This window comes from Panicum virgatum, chromosome 2K (genome assembly GCF_016808335.1).
Source record: "Panicum virgatum strain AP13 chromosome 2K, P.virgatum_v5, whole genome shotgun sequence".
NCBI classification, from domain to species: Eukaryota; Viridiplantae; Streptophyta; class Magnoliopsida; order Poales; family Poaceae; genus Panicum; species Panicum virgatum.
In genome coordinates, this window is record NC_053137.1 from 41,312,783 (window position 1) to 41,321,063 (window position 8,281).

At 48.7% G+C, this 8,281-nt stretch overlaps 2 long non-coding RNA genes across 4 annotated transcripts; one reads left to right on the forward strand and one right to left on the reverse strand.

The window, feature by feature from the left end:
* The first annotated feature begins 3,089 nt into the window (after positions 1-3,089).
* Positions 3,090-4,740, forward strand: LOC120677338. 3 transcript variants are annotated; one of them, XR_005676279.1, is made up of 3 exons: positions 3,143-3,600; positions 4,125-4,387; positions 4,484-4,740. It is a non-coding gene; the product is annotated as an uncharacterized LOC120677338 (long non-coding RNA). The 3 variants fall into 3 exon arrangements; XR_005676277.1 differs by having other exon boundaries at positions 3,090-3,609; positions 4,125-4,740; XR_005676273.1 differs by having other exon boundaries at positions 3,101-3,600; positions 4,125-4,740.
* Positions 4,741-5,037: 297 nt separating this feature from the next.
* On the reverse strand, positions 5,038-6,037 carry LOC120677352. The gene is made up of 3 exons (XR_005676281.1): positions 5,690-6,037; positions 5,577-5,624; positions 5,038-5,503 (listed from the first exon to the last, which is right to left on the reverse strand). It is a non-coding gene; the product is annotated as an uncharacterized LOC120677352 (long non-coding RNA).
* Between the last annotated feature and the right edge of the window lie 2,244 nt (positions 6,038-8,281).

The window sequence follows — 8,281 nt, forward strand, 5'->3', positions numbered from 1 at the left end:
AGCTGCAGGGTCGCCAACAGGAAGACGCCCGCCCGTAGTCGAAGCAGATCCTGACGGGGGCACGAGACCACGCCCGCCGGGACTAGTAGCAGGGAGCGGCTGCTCAACATCCATGGAGGACGGAGCTGCCGCTGGAGCTGAGGGCGGCTGCTCAACATCCATGGAGGATGGAGCTACCGCTGGAGGTGTAGAACTCAAACGCGTCGAACCTGTCGCATGGTTAGTAGGACAATGCACAATATCCGAAACGTCATCGAGGAGGAAATCCAGAGAGGACTCAGGCAAAGGAGGATCCCGAGCAAAGGGAAAGGAGAATTCATCAAATACGACATGGCGTGAGATGATGACGCGCCTAGTAGAGAGATCAAGGCAGCGATACCCTTTGTGAGAAGATGGATACCCCACAAAGACGCATGCAGTCGAGCGAGGAGCTAGCTTGTGTGGGGAAGTAGCCTGCAGGTTTGGGTAGCAAAGACACCCGAAGACGCGTAAATGATCGTAGGAGGGAGGCGTACGATGAAGGCGCGTATACGGGACTTCACCACCAACGGATGATGAAGGACAGCGATTTAGCAAATATGTGGCTACTGCAAGGGCCTCAGCCCAGTAGGGGGCGGCATGGATGCATGAATGAGCAGTGTGCGCACGGAATTATTAAGAGTACGAAGGACACGCTCGGCCTTGCCGTTCTGGGGTGAGGTGTAAGGGCAAGAGAGTCGAAACAAGATCCCATGAGCTGCTAGGTGAGTTATGGTGGTCTTATTGACAAACTCAGTTCCATTATCAGCCTGAAAGCATTTAACAGGAAGGCCAAACTGTGTACGAGCGTAGGCAATGAAATCTACTAAGTGACCGTGCACATCAGACTTTCGATGGAGAGGGAAAGTCCAGCAAAAGTGGGAGAAATCATCCAGCAAAACCAAATAATACGAGTAGCCTGATATGCTAGGAACGGGAGACGTCCAAACATCACAATGAACTATCTCAAAAGGAGAAACAGTGTGTGAAGTAGAAGTAGCAAAAGGGAGACGAGCATGCTTGCCAAGCTGACAGGCATGACAAAGCGTGCTGTCTGATTTATTACAGGCTATAGAATGACTGTTTCTAAGTCTAACAATGGTTGAAGACCCCGGGTGACCAAGACGCTGATGCCATAGCGACGACGATGCAGCAAGGAGGGCTTGGGCGGTGCTAGGAGTAGCTGCGGATATGGTGTATAGGTCGCCATCGCTATTGCAGCGAAGAATCACGCGCCGCGTGCTGAGGTCCTTCACAGAAAAACCAAAGGCATCAAATTCTATCGAGCAGCTATTGTCACGGGTGAATTGACGAACAGACAGGAGGTTGCGAACGATAGAAGGAACAATGAGAACATTATTAAGGGCAAAATTTGATGCAGCGGTGGCTAGGACAGAATGACCTCTAGACGTTACGGGAATATGTGAACCATTGCCTACTGAAATAGAAACATGCGAAGCAGGTGAACGAGAGAGAAGTATACCATCCGAGGAGTGCATGTGGGTGGAGGCGCCTGAGTCCATTACCCATGGAGAGGAGCCCTGCAGCTGCATCTGCTGTAGCGCCGCAATGAGACCCGCCTGGTCCCATGTCTGTGTGGGCTGCTGGTACTGCTGCTGCTGGGGTGGGGTGGAGAACTGCAGGGGGGCGAACGCGGTGTAGGCTTGCTGAGGAGCAGGTCCCAGCACGCCCTGACCGCGCCAGGAGCCGCCACCACCAACGGAGGACCAGCCCTGACCGCCGGGAGTGCCCCACGGAGAGAAGCAGACCCACGGGCTGGTGGGAGTAGGCCCGCGGGGCTGCTGCTGCTGGGCGCCACCACTTCCATTGCCGCCCTTCTTCCTGCGCCGACGCTGCTGCTGCTGCGGCAGCTGAAGATGCTGCTGCTGCTGCGGTTGCTGCTGCTGCGGCGGTGCAGTAGACGAGGATGGACGGCAGGAAGACCCGCAGCCTTTGGTGGCGGCGACCAGCGCTGTGGAGGACAGCACCTTCGCCTCATTGGCCATGCGCAGCTCCTTGAGGGCGAACTGATTAAGGGCTTCATCAAAGGTGATGTCCTTGGTGCCGGCGACGATGTCCTTGGTGTTGCTGAATTTGGGGTGAATACCCCGCAGCAAATTCAGCACCAAGGTGGGCTCAGCGACGGGATGACCAACTTCACGCAGGGCGTCGGCAGCTAGCTTCATCTTCTTGCCAAAATCCATGACGGAAAGATCACCCTGAGTCATGGAGTGGAAGTCCTCGCTCAGGAAGATGGCGCGGGGAGCCTTGTTGGCCTGAAACTTGTTGGAGATGGCAACCCAGAGCTCCCGCGCCGTCTGATTTTCAGCCATGGTGAAGTCAAGAACATCTTGAGAGACGGAGCCGTAAAGCCACGTGCGAATGCAGCAGTCAATCTGCTCCCAAGCGGGATCAGTGCGGCGAGGGGGAAACGGAGCCGTCGATGTGATGAAGAAGCCCGAACTTGCCGCACATCGCCTTGAAGAAGGCCGACCACTTCCCGTAGTTGGCGCTGTGCAGTTCCAGTTCAAGGGGAACATGGGACTTGACGTTGATCGTAGCGTAGGGGTGGAGGAAGAGGGCGCCTGCTGATGCATCCACAGCAGAGGGCATGGAGGGGGCGCCAGAGGAGGGAGAAGACGCCGCTGATGTCGCAGAGGAGGTCGACATGATTGCAGATGCAATCTGGACCACGCAGCAAGAGTCTGCGGCTGGTGTGGTGGGCGCAGGGAAGGAGGAGGGGGGGCGCCCTAGGGTTAGGGCGCAGGGGAGAGGTACTGGGCGCCCAGGGAGGGCGCAGGGAAGGGAAGGAAGGGTGGCGCCGATGGGGAGGAGGCCCCTGGACGGCGGCTAGGGCAGCGGAAGGAAGGGGGGCGCACGGCTGGGCAAGGGGAGGGCCCGGACTCGTGATACCATGTAGAGAATTGGCAAACACCACACACCCTAGGAAGGGGGGGTGACCTTTCATTATATAGCCCGTATAGGCTTGGGTTTCAAGAAACACAATACAAGCACAAATACAACTCTATATATCTAACACATCCCTAATTCTTCCCTACGGAAGAAAATGGGGTGCGCCCAGGGCGCACGCCAGCTCGCGTGCGCCCCCTCCCGTGATGCCGTTCCGCTAGGATCCGACGGATGGCGCGCGGGGCTCGGCTCGTTTCCTCACGCAGCGTGGCTCGGCTCAGCGGCAGCGCCCGGCTCTGTTTTCTTCGCTCTCTTTTTTTTTTCGGAGCTCTGGAGAATGGAGATGCGCCGCAGATCCATCGCCGGAGCCGCCGCAGTTCCCATCACCAGAGCCGCCGCGTCCCCTGCTCCCGGCGGTGCCACCGCTCCCGCGCGCCCGAGCCGGCTCCTCCCCGTCGCCCGTCACATCGGCCTCCCCGTCGACCACGCTGACTCCGCCCGGCGGCCCAGCGCCGCGTCGGCCGCGGCTGCTTCCCTCCGCCACTGCTGCCCCGCCCGCAGCCGGGCGTGGCCGCTGCTGCCTCCCCGTCCAGCTGCCATCCCTATCCGCCATCTGTTTGCTGCCTTTGTTTGCCGAATTGGTGCCTTCCATTGATGTGGTTCCAAGTTCAGGTAATCAAGGTACAATTTTCGATTAAGGATTTACAGACAACTAGGTGTTAGGATTTCCACTATTTGAACTTAGTATTCGACAACAGCTATGAACTCTTGCTTATGTCTCATGTCATGGTTTTTACTAGATAACATAATATATGAGTAGTCTTTACTTTTGCAGCTAGATAGAGAATGTCAATGCTGGAATGTCCCATCTTATTGTGTATGCAGTAGTGGTTGTGTCTAAATTTTGTCAGAGCTAAGAAAGGTCCACATAGTTTAACTTTTTGGTGATGCACTAATGCAGTAATGTTCCAAGGAATAAATATCAGCTATAATTAGTACTGTATATAAAGAGTACCCGAAGTCCCAAACAAGATAATATTTGCAACATAAAGATTTATAATTGCAGGTTATAAATCCACAAGTTCAGTTATCAACTGAGTATAAAAAAACTCAGTTGATAAGCTGAGGCATGTAGTTTGTGACTGAATGCTAAAATCGACAATAAAGATCTGACGTCTCTTGTGTCTATTTGGCAGCAGTTACCTCCAGCTGGGAAGCGGGAGGCATGAGGCACCCAACGCATTGGCCAAGATGGTGGTGACACCATGAAGTCCGTCCGTCGGCAAGGAAGAGAGAAGAATGTAACTGGCCCGACATGACATGAACTAGGGACGCGACAGCGATGAAGCCTCTTGTGCCAGTCTATATGATATTGGTGAAGATTTATTTTTCTTGTGCCTCTGTTTGCTACCTCTGTTTGCTGAATTGGCCAGGTCCATTGATGTGGTTCCAAGTTTAGGTAACAATGGTACAAATTCCGATTAACAACTCAGTAGCCAGTAAATTCCGAAGTGGTTTCATACATACTGATACTCTTCTTTATGCAATTATGCAGGATCACAGATTTTTGGCATAGGCAGCATGTCCTTGTCGCCTGTGTCTTGGTTGCTGGTCACAATCTGATGTTCAATTGTTCAACTTATGACTGCAAATTGTGTCTTAGTTGTTAGTTAAATTTTACATGATTGATCACTTCAGACATGATGAGGCAGGCTAACAGTCTGATGTATATAGTGTAGGTTTCAAATTGTACAATGTATGGATGTACTACAAAAGAGATTATTCTGAAATAAATATGGTTGTTCTTGAACATGTGATTTTCTCTCATTTGCTGAAAAATAAATAACTATTGACTGGGATCCTTGTTTGCCCATATAATCGAGAACAAAAAAGAAATGTGAAGGAGCTTACACTGGCTGCTGAACTTGTGAGCAAGCTATGGAATGCTGAGATAAAGGCAAAGTTCACACAACATGGCTGTCGTTCAGTTTATATACAGTGACAGGTTTATGTTTTGGCTGATTCATTTTATGATAAAAGAACAGTGCGAGGGATATGAATAATATGGTTCACTCAAATGACAGGTTCCTTAACATAAGAAGAGAACAGTTATACTTTCAACAGATTCAAACTTTTTGAAACTGATACAATTCTATAATACCATTCATGGGGACAAAAGAACATGCTTATTTCCTAAGGTCCCTTAATAGCAAAAGAGCACAGTTACATAGATTCATCGCTTATCTGGACTAGCAAGATAATGGTTGTGCTCTAGTTCGACCTTTTGCACTGTCCAAATCCCTTCTCTGCTGATACTAAACTGAACATGAGCATCACAACCCCTCCTTGTAATATCCTTTTGTGATGACTCATTTTCTCGATGTCCTTCGCTACTGCATACTAGATGTTTCTGATATAAACTACCATCTTGGCGGCGCTTTGTCTTGCTCTTTCTAATACTGAACCCAACCTGTCTGGCATAAGTATTGTACATCTCATAAGCCTTTTCCTCGGATTCAAAAGTCATTCCAACTATAGGTGTCATCAAATTTTATCCAGATTTATCAACCATCTCCTGTACATATCAATCGTAAATTAATGGTGTACTATATCAAAAACATTATATATATTTTGTCTAGTTTTTTTACCTCAATAGGACCTTCATTCTCCACTGATCTAGGAACCAACATGGTGTTCTGTGAATATCGAAACTATATGTTAGAAACCAAACTAGAAAGAGGAAAAATCTTCATCACCGCACCTTCATCGTGGTAGAAGACGACAAGGTACCAGGGGACGACGATGCGACGCCCGCGACGAGGAGGCGCAGCTCCGGGATGGTGGCGGAGATGGTGACGCTGTCGGGGTCGCGCCGGGAGGCCTTGCGGCGGGAGCCCTCGTGCTTGACCGGCGATGGTGACGGCACCCAACGCGTTCGCTCGTTATCAGCGCGCTAGGGTTTCCTCCTTGCGATTGGAGACTTTTATCGAAGGAGACGATCGAGCGAGCGAGCGGGGGCCTCCTGGCGGGATAGACTGGAGCGGAGCGGAGCCGAGCGTGATTGGAGCTGGCGCTTGAGCAGCAAAGGAGCCGAGCGGGCGTCCTGCACGGGTGGCGAGCTGGAGCGGGCGCTGGAGCGGGCGCAGGTGCTGGCCTTCCGATACTGAGCGGGGACAGGTGGCGACGATCTGGCGTAGGGGCGCAGGAGCGCCTCCGTGCGCCCGGGGCGCACCCCAGTTTTTTCCCTTCCCTACTTGCTGTATATGATAGATGTGTAGTTGAAGTGATTGTTGGAAACCTGGCTGTCCGACGACATGAACCACAGCCACTGGAGATAATAGCAGTAAGAAAGCCAAGAACGCCATGGAGAGCGGAGGAGGCGATAGCACGCCTTTTCTCTCTAGCCAGCCGAGTCACTGGCTATTGCTACGGATGTGGCTCAGCTCCCATATTTATACATGCACGAGGTCACCGGTTTTCATGTTCATATTCCTTTTGCTACCCAAAAAAGCATTTACTTATGCCGTGTTACATCTCTCTCTCTCTCTCTCTCTCTCTCTCTCTCTCTCTCTCTCTCTCTCTCTCTCTCTCTCTCTCTCTCTCTCTCTCTCTCTCGTGAGATCCATTTTACTTCTGCTGTGACATCCCTTTCATTCGGATGTTGCTACACCCTTGAAGGCTTCAACCAGTAATTAACTAATTATTGTACTTCAGTACTTGTACCTCCGCTGTTTGGTCATGAATTTTGCTCTGCTAATCCACGTACAAGTGGAGCTTACATATATGTTCAATGACAGGGACGCTTCTCCGATCCCTTCGACAGTTGTACGATAATAATTAAAATGCACGCCTTGCTGCCTTAACCAACAAATTAAATGATAATGGCTAATATGATGCCGCGGTTAATTGTTTTTCCTTCGATCACTATCATGGCAAACCACAGCCTTGTGGCAAGTGGTGGCGTTGATTGACTTGTTCTTCTCAAGCCCTAATTGGCCAACGTATAGTCACATCACTAAGCATGGATTATATTTACACCCTAGCTAGTAATTTGGAATGGGTTGACATTAGTGAACTATGAACCTTTCTTGATGCGGACTTCATTCTCTGTACGGAAGAAGAACAAGAGACAATTAAGAAAGACAACCAAACAAGGATGATCACTGGCCGCTTCATGATCATTCAGCGCTATGTTTGAAGCTGCAACAACATGTTAATCTTAACCTACAATTCATAAATACTTTGGATAGATAGCGATGTCTTTGAACCAAGTACATAGGATTTGGGAAATATATAGGAAATGCTGGATTATATTTCGGGCGACATTGCCAGCAAGCTGTCATTCCTCTGGCTTTGAATATAGGTGGTAGTGATACGAGATTCTTTAAACTTAAACAACCCCGCAAATAAAATTATGAAACTTTTTCCCACGCACTATCCCAGTCGTCTCCAGCTCTTTGTGCTCTGCGTTGGGGTCTATTTTCTTTACAAACTCAAACTTTAAACAATATTGTTAGTTTCAATAATTTCGCCTGCAAGGATTCAAACTCATAACCTCTAATCCTGATGCCATCAAATTGAGTTATATACATCGACAAAAATCAACCCAAAAGCATAAAATGATGATGAAATATAAACAAGCAATATACTTCAGCACTCCTCTTGTGTGTAGGCTCTCCCAAACCTTAAAATGTAAAAATGCATGAGTTGGTTGCAATTATGTTATTTAAATGTGTCCTTTAGGATTTGAACTTGAGACCTTTAAGTTGATACAGAAAGGTGAATAATTCACTCATACACGACATATATTTTGAGTAGAAGAAAATATCACAAGAAAATTCATCGTTTAATGATTAGAAGAAAATATCACACACTGCAGTCTTGACCAACAAATGATAATGGGCAATGGCAGATATGATGCAGTGGTTAAATTTAAATATTTTTTTTGTCTTAGAAATCGAAAGCCTTGTGGCAGGTGGTGTTGACTGACATATTGTTCTTGGGTATTGGCCAATGCATAACATAGTCACACCAATAATTTATCAATGATTTATACCCTACTACAATTCGGAATGGGTTGACATTAGTACGTGAACCTTTCTTGATGCGGACTTAATTTTTTGTACTTACTGAAGAGATAAGTAGACAACCAATCAAAGATGATTACTGGTCTTGTTTGAAGCTGCAACAACATGCAAATCTTAATTCATAAATAACTTCATGAGATGGCATCAGTACAATTAACAAATACTTTGGATAGACAGCGATTCTTTGAACCAAGTAACATAGGTGGTGTTGATTGTCCCCAGCAAGCAATCATTCCTTTGGTTCCAAACTTCCAATACAGGTGGTG